The following is a 14,379-nucleotide window of genomic DNA, read 5'->3' on the forward strand; positions in this document are numbered from 1 at the left end:
TCAATTCTTTCCTATATTGCTTTACTTTATACATGACTCCATAGGTTTGAACACTAAGCTGGTAGCATAAAAAATATTTTCTGTACTAATCGAAATTACCATCTAGCAATGATTCCTGATGTCAGAATAGATCGAATATTTATAAGATAATATTTAAGAACCTACATATATGGTTACCGCATAATTCATACCTTTGACCATGAATATTCGAGGATGATCTAGGGTTTAACTGTCAATGTTGGATGAGTTATCCACATTGTATTTCAACCTTTCACATCCATCACATAGGTTATCCAAGCTCAGGATTTACTAAATTGAACTACAGTGATGCATTAACTTCTATAATTAGGAGAGATTAATTCCATCTTGATCCACGTACAGACTTTATAAGTATTTGACTGTACCTAATAGCCTTCCATCACTCATTAGAAATGCAGGTAGTCTAGTATCAAAGCATAGTGAGTTACTTGTAAGTCACTATGGTGATCTCAGATTTGAGGGATACTTATGTCCATATACTTTGCGAGCTGCTCTTGATAGTAGAGTGCTCTGCAGGTGAGTCACTTATTCAGTGACGATGTACTCCTACATCTCATCTGTATGTCATACCAGTGTCTCCACACTCTTTGATTAAGAGGACAACCAATCTATATGGCACACAATGACCTACACTCGATAAGCGTCATCATCCTGTAATGAGGTATCATTTGGTCACGAACATATTTAAAAACTATTCAATAAATCTTCATTTATCAATTATCATATAATTCTAAGGACTTCATCACAACACAAGAGTTCTAATAAAAAAGATGTATACCTTGTGATGAAAAATATCAAATAATTTTTATTAATTTATAATTTATATATAAATTATAAAGAGCATAATTGTTCAAATGATTGATTTTAGGATATATTTTCTAACAACTCTCACTTGGACTAAAGCCAATTGGGACAGTATCTAATACCCATCTTTCATTCATGTTCGTCGAACTCTTTAATTTCGAGGGCTTTGGTGAATGGGTCGGCTAAGTTTTTTTTTCTATCGATCTTATGAAGCTCGACGTTACCTCAATCCACAATCTCGCAGACCAGATGGTAGCGACGCAGAACATGTATGGTGCACTAATGGAACTTTGATTCTTTCACTTGAGCTATAGTTCTAGTGCTGTCACAGTATGGCAGAATAGGACCATCAAGAGAGGGTGCCGCTCTAAGCTCACTAATAAACTTTCATAATCAGATAGCTTCTTTCGCAGTATCAGATGTCACAATATATTTCACCTCAGAAGTTGAGTTAGTTACGGTGTGCTGCTTGAAATTTTTTCAGTAGATTGCTTCTTTATTAAGGATAAATACATAATCCAATATGCTCTTGTTGTCATCATGATCTGACTGAAAGCTACAATCAGTATATCCCACAAGTTTCAAGTCAGTATCTCTATAGATAAGCCATTGGTCCTTAGTATGTCTCAAATACTTAAGGATTGTCTTTACAACCTTCTAATGATTCTTATCCAGATCAGAATGGTACCTACTTACTATTCTTAGTGAGTGTGCTACATTCGATCTCATACATGTCATGGCATACATGATAGATTCTACTGTCGAAGCATATGGGATTTTGCTCGTATGCTCTCTCTTGTGGAGTTGTCAGAAAATTCTTCTTAGAAAGAGTAATTCTATAGCCTATCGAAAGATAGCCTTTGTTGAAATTTTTTATACTAAATTGTTTCAGCACGGTGTCATTGTACGTGGATGGGACAATCCAAGCAGCCTCTTAGATCTATCCCTATAGATCTTCATCCCTAGGATGTAGGATGTTTCTCCCAAATCCTTCATGAAGAACTATAAAAATAGCCAAAGCTTTTCACTTTGTAAAGTAGGAACGTCATTTTTTATTAATAGTATATCATCCATATACAGTATAAAAAAAATGACTACAAAATCATTAGTCCATTTATAAATGCATAGTTCTTCTTCATTCCTAACGAAGTCATATATTTTGATCACCTTATCAAAATATATATTCCAACTCTGAGATGCCTGCTTCAATCCATAAATGGATCTCTGAAGCTTGCGCACCTTTAGTTCATATGTGGATGTGAACCCTTTAGGTTATATCATATATACCTCTTTTTTCAGTTTTCATTAAGAAAAGTAGTTTTGACATCTATTTATCAGATCTTATAACCAAAGTATGTCACTTTGCATGCATAATCCGGATGAACTTGAGTATTGACATAAAAAAAATATCTCATCATAGTCAATACCATAACATTGATGATATCCCTTAACAACCAAATGGATTTTATAGATCTCTACCTTTCCGTCTGCACCCCTTTTTCTTTTGAATATCCATTTACAGCCTATAGATTTAATCTCTTTGAGTGGATTAACAAGTATCCATATACTATTGATCTTCATAGACTTCATCTCAGATTTCATAGTCTCAAATCATTTCTCAGAGTTGGACCTTTGCATGGCATCCATGTAGATGATCAGATCCTCATCACTCTCATCAAGTTCAACAAGATCATCATTCCAAACCAAGAAACTATAGTATCTATTCGGTTGATGCAATATTCTATCAAATTTTCTTAAAGATGCCTCAATAATAGGTTCTAGATTTGATCTAATCAAATTTGGTTCTATATTTTCACTGGTTTGTGTTGGTTCTTCTACTTATCGAACTTCATCAAATTCAACCTTAGAGGCATTAGTTTTTTCATTAAGAAACTTCTTTTCTGAAATAATATCTTTTAATTTTTTTTGGGTACCCCATAAAATAACACTTATCGGATCTAGGTCTGAGCTTATCGGTCTATAAATATTTGACATAAGTTGGACAGCCCCAAATCTTAAGGTAAGAGAGTATCGATCTACATCCAGTTCATATCTCATATGATATTTTTGTGACTGACTTGCTCGAAATTCTATTCAAAATATAACAAGCAGTCTCAAGAGTATAACCCCAAAAGGAGATCGACAGACTCACAAAGCCCATCATGGACCGAACCATATCCAACAGAATTTGATTTCTCCTTTTCGAGACACCATTATGCTATGGTGTCTCAAGAGGAGTCTATTATGAGAGAATCTCATTCTCTCCTAGATATGTCAAAAACTCATTGAAAAGATATTCATCTTCTTGGTTTGATTGAAAAATTTTAATACTCTTTCTAATTTATTTTTCTACCTCATTACAGAATTGTTTGAATATTTTAAATGATTCAGACTTATGCTTCATAAGGTAGACATATCCATACCTCGATAGATCATCAGTAAATATAATGAAGTAGTAATACCCTTCTTTGGCACTTATATTCATAGGTTCACATACATCACTATGAACTAGACCTAGAATATCACTGGCTCGTTCACTCTTTTCAGTAAAAGATGACTTGGTTATTTTTTCAAGAAGACAGGACTCAAAAGTTGGCAATGATTTACAACCATTAATATCGAGGATTTTCTCGTTAGTTGATCTGTTTATCCTATTTTTATTTATATGACTGAGCCTACAATGCCATAGGTATGCATCTAGGATATTATCTATTCTATGGTATTTGTTCCATGCGTACATTATATTAACAGGCTGTGATAAAATATAAATATCATGTTTCAATTGTCCACTCATAATTGTGACACCATTAATAATGATATCACAGAAATCTTTCTTTATTGAGAAGTTATAATCCTCTTTAGCCAAAAGACCTACAGAGATTACATTCATAAAGCATGATGGATAATAATGATAATCATCTAAAACAATAATATTTGAATTGAGAGCAAGCTGAACTTTTTCTAATGCTAGACCTGGAATAGCTTTTCCATCTCTAACAATCAAGAATCATTCACTCTTCTCAAATTTTCTACTAACCTAAAATTTTTGCAATAAATTATAGATATGAATTGGACTTTTGATATCTAATATCCAGATAGTAGTATCACAGACAGAGAAAATATAAGATATTATCATATAAGTACCTGATCCAGCAATCATTTGCTGATTTCTCTTTCTAGACCTATTCGAATCAAGAGATACTAGGTATAGAGGATAATTCCTCTTTTAATGCCCTAGCATCTTGCAAAAAAAACATTCTGTCTGATTTTAGTTTGCTTTAGACTGGTTAGTTCGATTAGACCTTGAAGCCTTAGCACGATACCTATGCACCATACTTTTTTTCTCTTAGAGGATCGATGTCCTGTTAAAGATAAATCCTTAAGTGTGCCAAAAGACTTATTCAACATTTGAAGCATCTCCTTCCACTAAGCATCAATGAATTTACAACTAAATTCATCATCATAGCAGCTCTTATTATACAACGTACTGTCGTACAGTTATTGAGTCACTTCTGATAAGTGTCTCTAATCATCATATCTATTTTGGGAGCTGGTACTTCATGTGCTAGATCTGTAATCACATATAGGATCTTCTCATGCTCAAAAACTATTCTCAACTTTCGATACCAATTATCAAAATTAGGACCTATAAATTTGTCACTGTCCAATAGTGAGCGGAGTGATAAACTACTAACCATCACTGAAAAAAAAATAAAAGATTTATTAGTATATGAATTATTTAATCTTAAAGATTTGAACTTTAGTTTAAAGGTTTTTTCATTATTTTATATGAATTGATAGCCTCTACCTCCAATTCAAATAATTACTTTAATTTCTTAGCAGATACTAGAATCCATATAGACTACACATAAGCCCAACTTTGACCAGCCAATCCATGTGCATCATGGGTAGGTTCTTAACCAATTATTTTTTTAAATAATTTCTAATAATAATTTTGTCCCAAGTTTCTTTTTAGTAAGCTTTCACCTCCACCAAAAGTTTCAGTTAGGTCCAACCATTAATATGACCATACTCAGTGCATCTAACTAATAAATGATTAGGTCCGACTTTGGTCGGCCAACCTAACCACCCATCAGAGAGACACGACTGAGTTATCATATTATGAATAATAATTTTAATAGTAGATAAGCACCAGACCTTTGGGCCTCCAATGATTATCAGACTAATAGACTCATTATCATCCAACTTAATGGGAGGCTATGATTTAGTTATTCCCATATCTAGCTCATTTTGTAGACCTAATAATTTAGAAGATTTGGTTAACGAATTTTAGAAAAAAAAAGAGATCAACTGGCAATCAAAAATTTTTCCACTGACTTCACCAAGTCATTGAATTGGACTAAAAATAAGTTGGTCAAAAGGGTACCTAATTCAGTTGAACTGATTTAATGATTTGAGAATAAGAAAAAAAATTAACCGACAAGTCATAAATCCTCCCACTGTCTTCACCAAGCTATAAAAAGAACAAGAAACAAGCCTAGTCTAGAGATACCTAAATCAATCACACTGATTTACCTTAATGGCATGAGTCAGCTCGAATCGATTAGTGACCTAATTAAAATATAATCTATCGAATTGGTCAGATAAGTGAGATCAGTGGGAGGGTCTACCTCAACTTGCCTTAGATACCATCAAAATGATCAGATAAGCAGACTGTCGATTAAAAATCACTAATCATATTGTCAAGTAATATTGTCAAACTTATCTTAGATACCAATTGATCAATTAATTTTGATTTGGTCCATCAAAGGACTCAGACTAAATCATTGAGCTACAATCAGATCCATTTGGTATGGTCAAAAATATGAACTTGATCAAGCTACAACTATTTGTTAGAAATTATGTCTCAAAGCCAATCATCAGTCTGTTATGGTTGTACTTATTATTGTAATTATATATAAATTATTAAATTAATAAATATTATTTGATTATCTCATCACTATGTACATCTCATTTTAAACTCTTGTTATGTGATGAAGTCCTTAAAACTATTTGATTTGATATAGAAGGATATATCGTTTAGTTCTTAAATCTTAAGTTCATGATCAAATGATATACTATTATTAGGATGATAGCTATATCAAGTATAGGTCATTATGTGCCATGTACGTTGGTTATCCTCTTAACCAAAGAGTGTGGAGACAATAGCATGGCATGTAAGTGAGACGTAGGAGTACATCTCACTGAACGTGACTAATTACTGAGTACTCTGTTGTCAAGTGTAGCTCGCGAAGGATATGGGTATAAGTGTCTTTCCGACCTGAGATCACCACGGTGACTTGCAAGTAACTCACTATGCTTTGATGTCGGACTATCTGAATTTTTAATTCAATGATGAAAGATTTTTGGATATAGTCAAGTACTTGTGAAGTTGGTGGTGAGTCAAGATAGAATTGACCTCTCCAAATAAGTAGGAGTTAATGTATTAGTGTGTTTCAATTCAGTAAAATCTTGATTGGGATAATCCATGTGATGAATTTTGAAAATTAAAATATAATGTGAATGACCATATTAGGGTTGGCAGTTAAATCCTAGATCATCCTGAGTATTTAGATCAAAAGAATGAACTATATAGTAATCATATGCCAATAGATTCTTAAATGATACTTTGCAATCTTTCGACCTATCCGAACGTCGGATATCATTGCTAGATGATCACTTTGATTGGTATAGGAAGATTGTTTCTATACTATCGACTTAGGTTCGAACCTATGGTGTCACACTCAAAAAAAAATTCGGACTGATCATATGGCTGATCAACAATTAAGAATCATTCTAGGATAAAACAGTCAATTCGATTGATGATTAACCTTATGCAAAAGTTGTAATAAATCAATTTGCTAATTATTGATGAATTATGAGAGAATTAATTAATAATTAGATTACTAATTAATTTAATTTGATTAAATATTAAGGTTTGAATCGAATCTAATTGAATTGGATTCGATTTGATTTGATTTGATCCGATTAGGTTATGAGATGACCTAATCGCTAAAGGTGTGCGATTCCTGATATGATCAGGACTTGAGCTCGATTAATTTTTGATTTGATTAAAATTTAATTAAAGCTATTTACTATTTAATTAGAATAGATTTAATGATCCAATTGGGTTTAACCTAATTTGATTGGGTTAAGAATCTAATTAGATGAGAAAAATAATTTGAATTTGAATCCCTTGTACCTCCTTTATCTGTGCCCTCTTATTCTTCATGTGAGAAATATTTTACATAATTTTTTCTTATACCCAAAAACCTTTCTCACATCCTCATCTGAGTTCTTTTGAATTAGAGATTGGTTGATTTAAATTTGAGTTCAAATTGGTTTGAATTTGAATCAAAACCTAGAGTCCAAATTAAGTTAGACTCTCCTATTCACGCCACCACATTTCTCCATGTATAAAGTATTTTTGCATGAGATTTTTTGCACCATTCTGATATTGGTCGACCCCTCTCTAAGTTCATAAGATAAAGATAAAGATAAAGATTTGAATTGATAATAAGGATCAACCAACATTTGAATTTGAAACAAAACTACCTTATTCTTATCCTTATCTTCCATAGGATGCCAACCTTAAAAGGAGATCAATTTTGTGTGAGATTGGAAGTGATTTTTGATGTGAGAAACTAGAGAGAGGGGATGTTAAAAGTTGAGAGTGGGTTGGGCTTCCGTGCGTGAGAAACAGAGGAAGTGTTCTTCCTCTCGGGTGTGAGCTGTGGGTTCTAAGATTTCATTTCTAGATTTTGTAAGAAGAAGATACAAGAGTGAGTCTTGTCCAATCTTTCACACCATCACCTCCTTGTAAAGCTTCATCTTCTAATTCAGAGGAGTCGAGAGATTCGAAGAAAGGAGCTTGGATCAACCATCCGAGCCTTCGATGTGAGCTAGTACTCCCGTGAAGGAAGATCCAATCAGAGCATTGAGTGAACGATCTGTAGAGGTCGGATGACCTGTGCAACTACTCAACATCAGTAAGAGCTTTGTACCATACTTACTAGTAGTGGAGATCATCAATCTATGAAAAGATGATGAGTTCTGAACTCTATCGATATAATCTAAAAGTTAGATCAGATTCAGGGTATTGATGTGATCGATGTAGTTTTTTATTTTATATCAGATTTTATATATAAATTTTTATATCATAGATCTTTAATGATAGTTTCAATCTGATCTAAAAAATATTTAAAAGATTAAAATATTTAATTTTTTATTATTTTACTATAAAATTTTAAAAATATATGCTTTAAACTATCCATTTTCCATTCAGATGGTATCAGAGCTAGATTTCTTATGACATGAGATATGGACAAGACGTAAGCCAGCACTCTCTCACCTTAGAATTTGAAGATATCCAGCTTATGTCAAATATTCAAAAACTGACAAGCTTGGGCCGAGGTCTGACAAATGTCTATTTGTAGGGTATCCAAAAGAGATCAAAGGATATTACTTCTAACTTGCTGACGAACAGAAGGTGTTCGTCAGTAATAGGACAGTCTTTTTAAAAAAAGAGTTCTTTGGTAAAAGAACTAATACCTTAAGATTGAACTTGATAAAGTTTGATCGGTAGAAGAATCGATACAATCTAGTAAATGAAGGAACCAGATCAAGAGTTTTAGGATTAGATCTTGAAACTTTTTTAAGATCAAGCAGTGAAAGACTAAAATAAATCAAAATTTATCTTATAAAATCAGAAAATTCTTAGATCTAAGATCCTGTTATATGATTATTACATGACATTAAATCAAAAATTAAAATATAAAGAGTAAAAACTACATGTTGATCATATCAACATGTTTCTATAATACATCCAATGTATGTAAAATATAATAGATCAGATCTACTACCTTGCAAGTTAGACATTCTAACTTTGTTGATCCAGGCTTGAGGATGATGTTATGAACTACACATGCATCCAACCTCTAGGAGTCGTTCACACGAGCCCACGAATTACGATCAGAAGTCCTGATCCAGAAAATCAGCACAGTATACTAGTATTGCGTTGATCCTTCTTCGATGGTCGATCAGATACCTCCTTCATCTTGATTAGGACTCTTCTAAAGATGAAAAGTAGGAGAAAAAATTTTAGATCTGAAACACTCTCAGAAAACTCAAGATGGAGGAAGGAAAGAGGTGAACACAGCAACCCTAGAAGAATACCCTCTTCTTCTTCTCTTTGCTCTCACCTAGATACCTAGTCTTGTGTCTATTGTATCTTCATGCCCCAACCTTCTTTCTCCTTAATTTTTGCATGCCCCAAAGGTCTCTCTTTTCTCTATTTTTTATAAAAATTTTATAAAAAAATTTATTTTAAATAGAGAGATATGATAGAGTCCTTGTCTAGGTCAAATACCTAGTCAAGGATTATTAAAACATGGCAAGACAAGGGGCGCCCAACTCTTGGGCGCCCCCTCTTTTTTTTTGTGCATAGACTATCAACAAATGGTGCATATTATGTGTCATAAAATATATAAAAATTTTTAAAAAAAAAATAGATAAAATCAGTGCCATAAGGAAAGAGTTTTGGTTTCCTAAAACTCTATCTCATAGAATTTAAAATCTAAACTAATTCTTATTTTGACTTGATCCACAACCACTTTCCATGTAAGAGAGAAAGAGAAGAAAGTTTTGGACATGTGTGAAGACCTGGGAGAGAAGTTTTATCACACAAAATAAGAGAGAGTGGGCATGGGATAAGAGAGAGTGGGCGTGGGGGCTAAATTGGCGTAAGGTGGAATCCTAGTCTTACTAGGATTCAATCTATGTCTTGTTCCAATCTGGTTTCTCAAACCAAGTCAAACCAAAACTAAATTAACCTAATTAAAATAGATCTTAACCTAATTAAGAATCTAATTTAATCAGATTAAATTAGATTTAAATCTGATTTAATTTTTTAATCGAATTAAAAATTAGGTTGACCCAAGTCCTAATTAAACTAGGACTAATTTTTTCTTGCACTTGGCTTATCTAATAAATTAATTGGACTTGATCCAATCAAGCCCAAACTAAATCTAATTAAATCATATTCAATTAGACTTAATCTCAACCCTTTGGCTTAATCAAATTAAGCCAATTAGCAATCGAATTGCTAATCGATCCTCCTGCAACACTTACACTAGGTTAAATGTCAATTGTTGGTGCAAAAATCCATCGACATCAGAGAAGCTGGAGTCGAGGGAGCCACGATCACCATCGGGACCTGCAAGGGAAGTCTAAACCGGAGTTGGGGGTGCTCCGGCAAGACCCTCCGACACTCAAGTCAGTTCTCTGCCTCAACAAGAATGGAGTGCTCGAACGAAAATTTCAGCAGAGTTTTGAGATAGAAATTAGAGCTTAGAGAATAACGTATCTGGGATCCCATTTTTATAGGCGGCGGGTGCAATAGACTGATAGTAACATTTGTAACCGTCTGGCAGTGGGCCGTTCAGGGTCAGGAGGAGTTTGTTATGAAGAGTAGTAGAGTGGAATCATGACCATCACCGTGACCTGCCATGTGGAGTCTGTTGCGGAGAGTGGAGCGGCATCCATTATCGTGACTTGCCAGGGAGTGGAGGAGCCGTGCGGTATCCGTCGCAGGAAGTGGAGCAGAGTCGTGGCCATTACTGTGGCCTACCAGGGGGTGATGGAGCCGCATGGAATCCACCGCAGGAAGTGGAGCAAAGTCGTGGCCGTTACTGTGGCCTGCCAGGGGGTCCAGGCCTGTCGACCGAAGTTCGGTTGAGGTGCCTGACGGAGAGAGGTAGCTATCCATCTGAGAGGAGCGCGGATGTTGCAAATCCTGTTGGGTGCCTTGGGCGTTAAGGCTGTAGGAGAGGACCACTTGCCGTAGGAGCTCGGTCAGAGGCTTTCCACAGATGCAGTCCGATTTCACATAGAATTCGACAGAGGGTCGACCGATGGTGGATGTCGGATAGCACTGGAGAGGTTTATCCGCTGAAGGGGTCCAGCTACTGGATTTTGTGAGCCTAAAATTTGTCCGCTATAGAAGTTTGGTCGGAGTTCGGTCTCCGTAGAAGCTCGAACGGGGATCATTTGTCGAGAAACCTCAGTCGAGGCCTGTCTGCAATAAAAATCCAAAAGAAATTCATCCACAATGGAAGCTCGGGTGAAGGCTTACAGTGGGAATCTGGCACAGACCGCTCATGGTAGAAATTCGAAATAGATCGTTTGTAGCAGAAGCTCGGAGTGGGTCGCTTGCAGTAGAAGCTCGGAGTCCGGCCCTTGTAGGAGTTCGGGGTGAGGTCTACCTGCAACAAGGGTTCAGGAAAGAAGTCCGACTCCCGTAGGAGCTCGGATGAAGTCTACCTATTCGGGGAAGAAGTCCGGCTCCCGTAGGAGTCCGAACAAGGTCTAACTACAGTCAAAGTTCAAGGAAGAGGTTCGGCTCCCGTAGGAGCCCGGACGAAGGCTACCTGTAGTTGGAGTTCGGGGAAGAGGTCTGGCTCTCGTAGGAGTCCAGACGAAGGCTACCTGTAGTTGGTCAACCACTGTAGAAACTTGGATGGAGTCCGTCCATCGTGGAGAATCTGGTTGATGCTGGTAGGGGTTTATCTGTTGGCAGAGCTTGGGAACGTTGCGGAGGCTCGATCGCCGGAGAGGTTCGGAAAGATGTCGTCGAAAGTTGGGCATCGGCAAAATCTCTGGAGGGTCACTCCTGACACAAACTTCGGCTGGGGGGTATTTTATACCCAACACCAATCCCCCTACTTTCGAGTTCGAATTTTGAATGAAGGAAGTACAGAGAAATTTTCACAATCGAAGTTGCCCTCTCGAATCCTGTGCACGATCGCCCTCGAAAATCCTAGCATTTAATGCGCGCATGCCAGAGTCTTTTCAAATCGGGATGATCCGAAGAGATCTTTCAGAATTCTCACTGGAGCGTAATCCCAAGCACCACGCCATAATGGTCCCACCAGCAGTCAGCCCTGCGCCACGGTGAGTGGGACATATGGCGGGCATTGGTTGACCTAGGGATATCCACCATCATAACTGCGCCAGGCCCCGTTGCTTATTTAAGTACCCTCCTTCCCTCCAGGGACTTCATTTCACCTGAGAGTCCAGTCGACACCTTTCTTCTGTCTAAGAATTTAGCCACTCATCGGCGCCCCTTTTCAGCCCCAAGCATTCTTCGTGCCAATCTTCGCCATCTCCATCGGCCTCCCGCCGTCTTCAGTCTTCCGAGCCCTTTCAAGGAGTTCTCCCACCGGGGCTTCCACCCCAGAGGTCAATCTCGAGAGGATGCCATGGATCGAGAGGAGTAGGAGGGGGGAAACAGTGGCCTGCGAGTTCGGCGATTGCCGAACTGCCACTAAGGGTTCCCACAGCTTCGAAGGGGGCTCGAGGGAGAATTCCTTCAACAGCAGGGATTTAATAACAGAACCAGCCGGTGAGCGTGTCCTGCCCGAGAATTTTGAGGTAGTTGAACGGGGCAACACCGAACAAGGGGGTAAAGTTGCCATCATAAGCTGTGGCGGGTTTCCTGACGTCATCGGGGTCGAGGGACCAGAGGTGGTCCGTGCTGATGGCGGGACAGTAGAACTTGTTGCGGGGGTGGTGAAAGTAGCACATGCCGACCTTGCCGAAGTATCTAGGACGGCAGTTGTCGGGGAGTACACGGTGGGGGTGCATGCCTCCGGCATTATCGCGGCCTCCAGGATACTTCCGGTTCTTCCCGATACAGGTCGTGGTTGCCGCTGCCATCACTGCCGCCACCCCTTGAATTTTATCCCCCCCTTTTCCCCCTAGGGTTGGGGTTTCGACAATGGAGCAGAATGAGGCGGGGGGCGAGAGCCGATGGGTTTATCACACGCACTGGGAAATGCTCCTGATAAGGATAGAACCGGAAGGAGAAGTCGGAAGCTTGAAGCGGTCTCTAATGTGTTCTTTTCAAGTCTTGTAGCAATGTTCTTTTTTCCTCGACCCTCAAGGCTTTGTAACGTACACCTTGTTAATCGAGAATGAAAAGGAGATTTTTGTTACCTTGTTCGCGCTTTGCGTCAAACTGTCGCCTGCCGAACTTCTTTCGTTCATTATTGTTATGGTTGTATCCCCCCCTTTTTCCTCTCTCTTCTCTCTCTTTTTTTTTTTTGTTCGATGCCGACGTTGCCTGGAGGTTCCTGGTCGTCACCACGTCGGCTTGCTTTTCTTGTCATCTTTCTTCTTCAGCCTCAAGGGCTCTGTAACGCATACTTAGTTAATGACATGAGAAGGAAATTTTTTGTTACCTCTTTTACTCACGTGTTGAATTGTCCTTTGCCGAGCTTCTTTCGGCTTTTGCATTGCTTGATATCGATGCCGTTCGGAGGTACCCGATTACCGTCGTGTTGACCCATCCTTTTGTTCATGGCTGCAGATTTGTCCGGGGCCACTCAGGTTTGACGCCTCCTTTCAGAGTTCGAGCTCGGAGGTCCAAGCTTCTTGTCACCCTGAGGTAGCCGTCTTATCCTTGGCCTGTGTTGAGAGCTCTCTTGGAGATCGGAGATTTTGATAAGAATCCCAATCCTCGCTGAGACAAGGTTCCCTGTATCTTTGATGTAATTTATTTTCCATTCATCGCTGATGCAGTTCGTCGCTTTCCTTTTCAACCCCCTTTCCCTTTTTCCTTTTTCTTTTTCCGAGTGAGGGTTTTCCCTCTGCTCTTAGTGGGGTCGCGGGAGCGTGAAGGGGCTGCTGAGAAGGTTCTTCTTTTCTTATCTGGTCTTGAATGATCGAATCTTACTTGGCGCCAGGACGATGTTCTTCCCCTACTTCTGATGCAACCGATCTCAGCTCAGATTAGGATGAGGTTCTTCTCTCGCTCTTAATAGGACTGTGGGGGCACATATGGGTGTTGCAGGGCCTCTCCCTCCATCCGATCTAAAAATAACCGGGCCTTCGACCTTGCTAATATTAGGACGAGGTTCTCCTCCTATCCCTAACAGGGCTGCGGGGGCACATATGGACGTTGCAGGGCCTCTCCCCCCATCCGGTCTAAGTGTAATCGGACCTTCAATTGTGTCGAGATGAGGTTCTCCTCCTGCTCCCGACATGATTTGTTTCGAGTCCTGTGAATATAGGCTCGTGCCAAGAGAGAAGACATGTGGATATAAAACTTTCATTTAAAGTAAAGTTATTGGTAATACACTCGTAAATTTTTCGAGCTCCATGGTTGCGGGAGATCTGCTCCTCCGAGCTCCTTGAGGTAGTAAGTTTCGGGCCGGACTACCTCCTTGACTTCGTACGGGCCTTCCTAATTTGGGGCGAGCTTTCCTTTATCTTGAGGTTGCGAGACAGCAGCTCGTCGGAGCACTAGGTCTCCCGCTCTAAAGGCTTTGTTTTTGACCCGGGAGTTGTAATAGCGGGCGGCTTTCTATCTGTAGGCTGCCATCCGAACTTGAGCTACCTCCTACTTTTCTTCTAACAAGTTGAGGTTGGCTTTAAGACCTTGTGAATTGTGATGTTCATCGAACGCCATGACTCATGCCGATAAGAGTTTGAGCTCAATTGGGATAACAGCCTTCGTTCCGAAGGCTAGGGAAAAGG

The sequence above is a fragment of the Elaeis guineensis genome, chromosome 10 (genome assembly GCF_000442705.2).
Source record: "Elaeis guineensis isolate ETL-2024a chromosome 10, EG11, whole genome shotgun sequence".
Lineage (NCBI taxonomy): Eukaryota > Viridiplantae > Streptophyta > Magnoliopsida > Arecales > Arecaceae > Elaeis > Elaeis guineensis.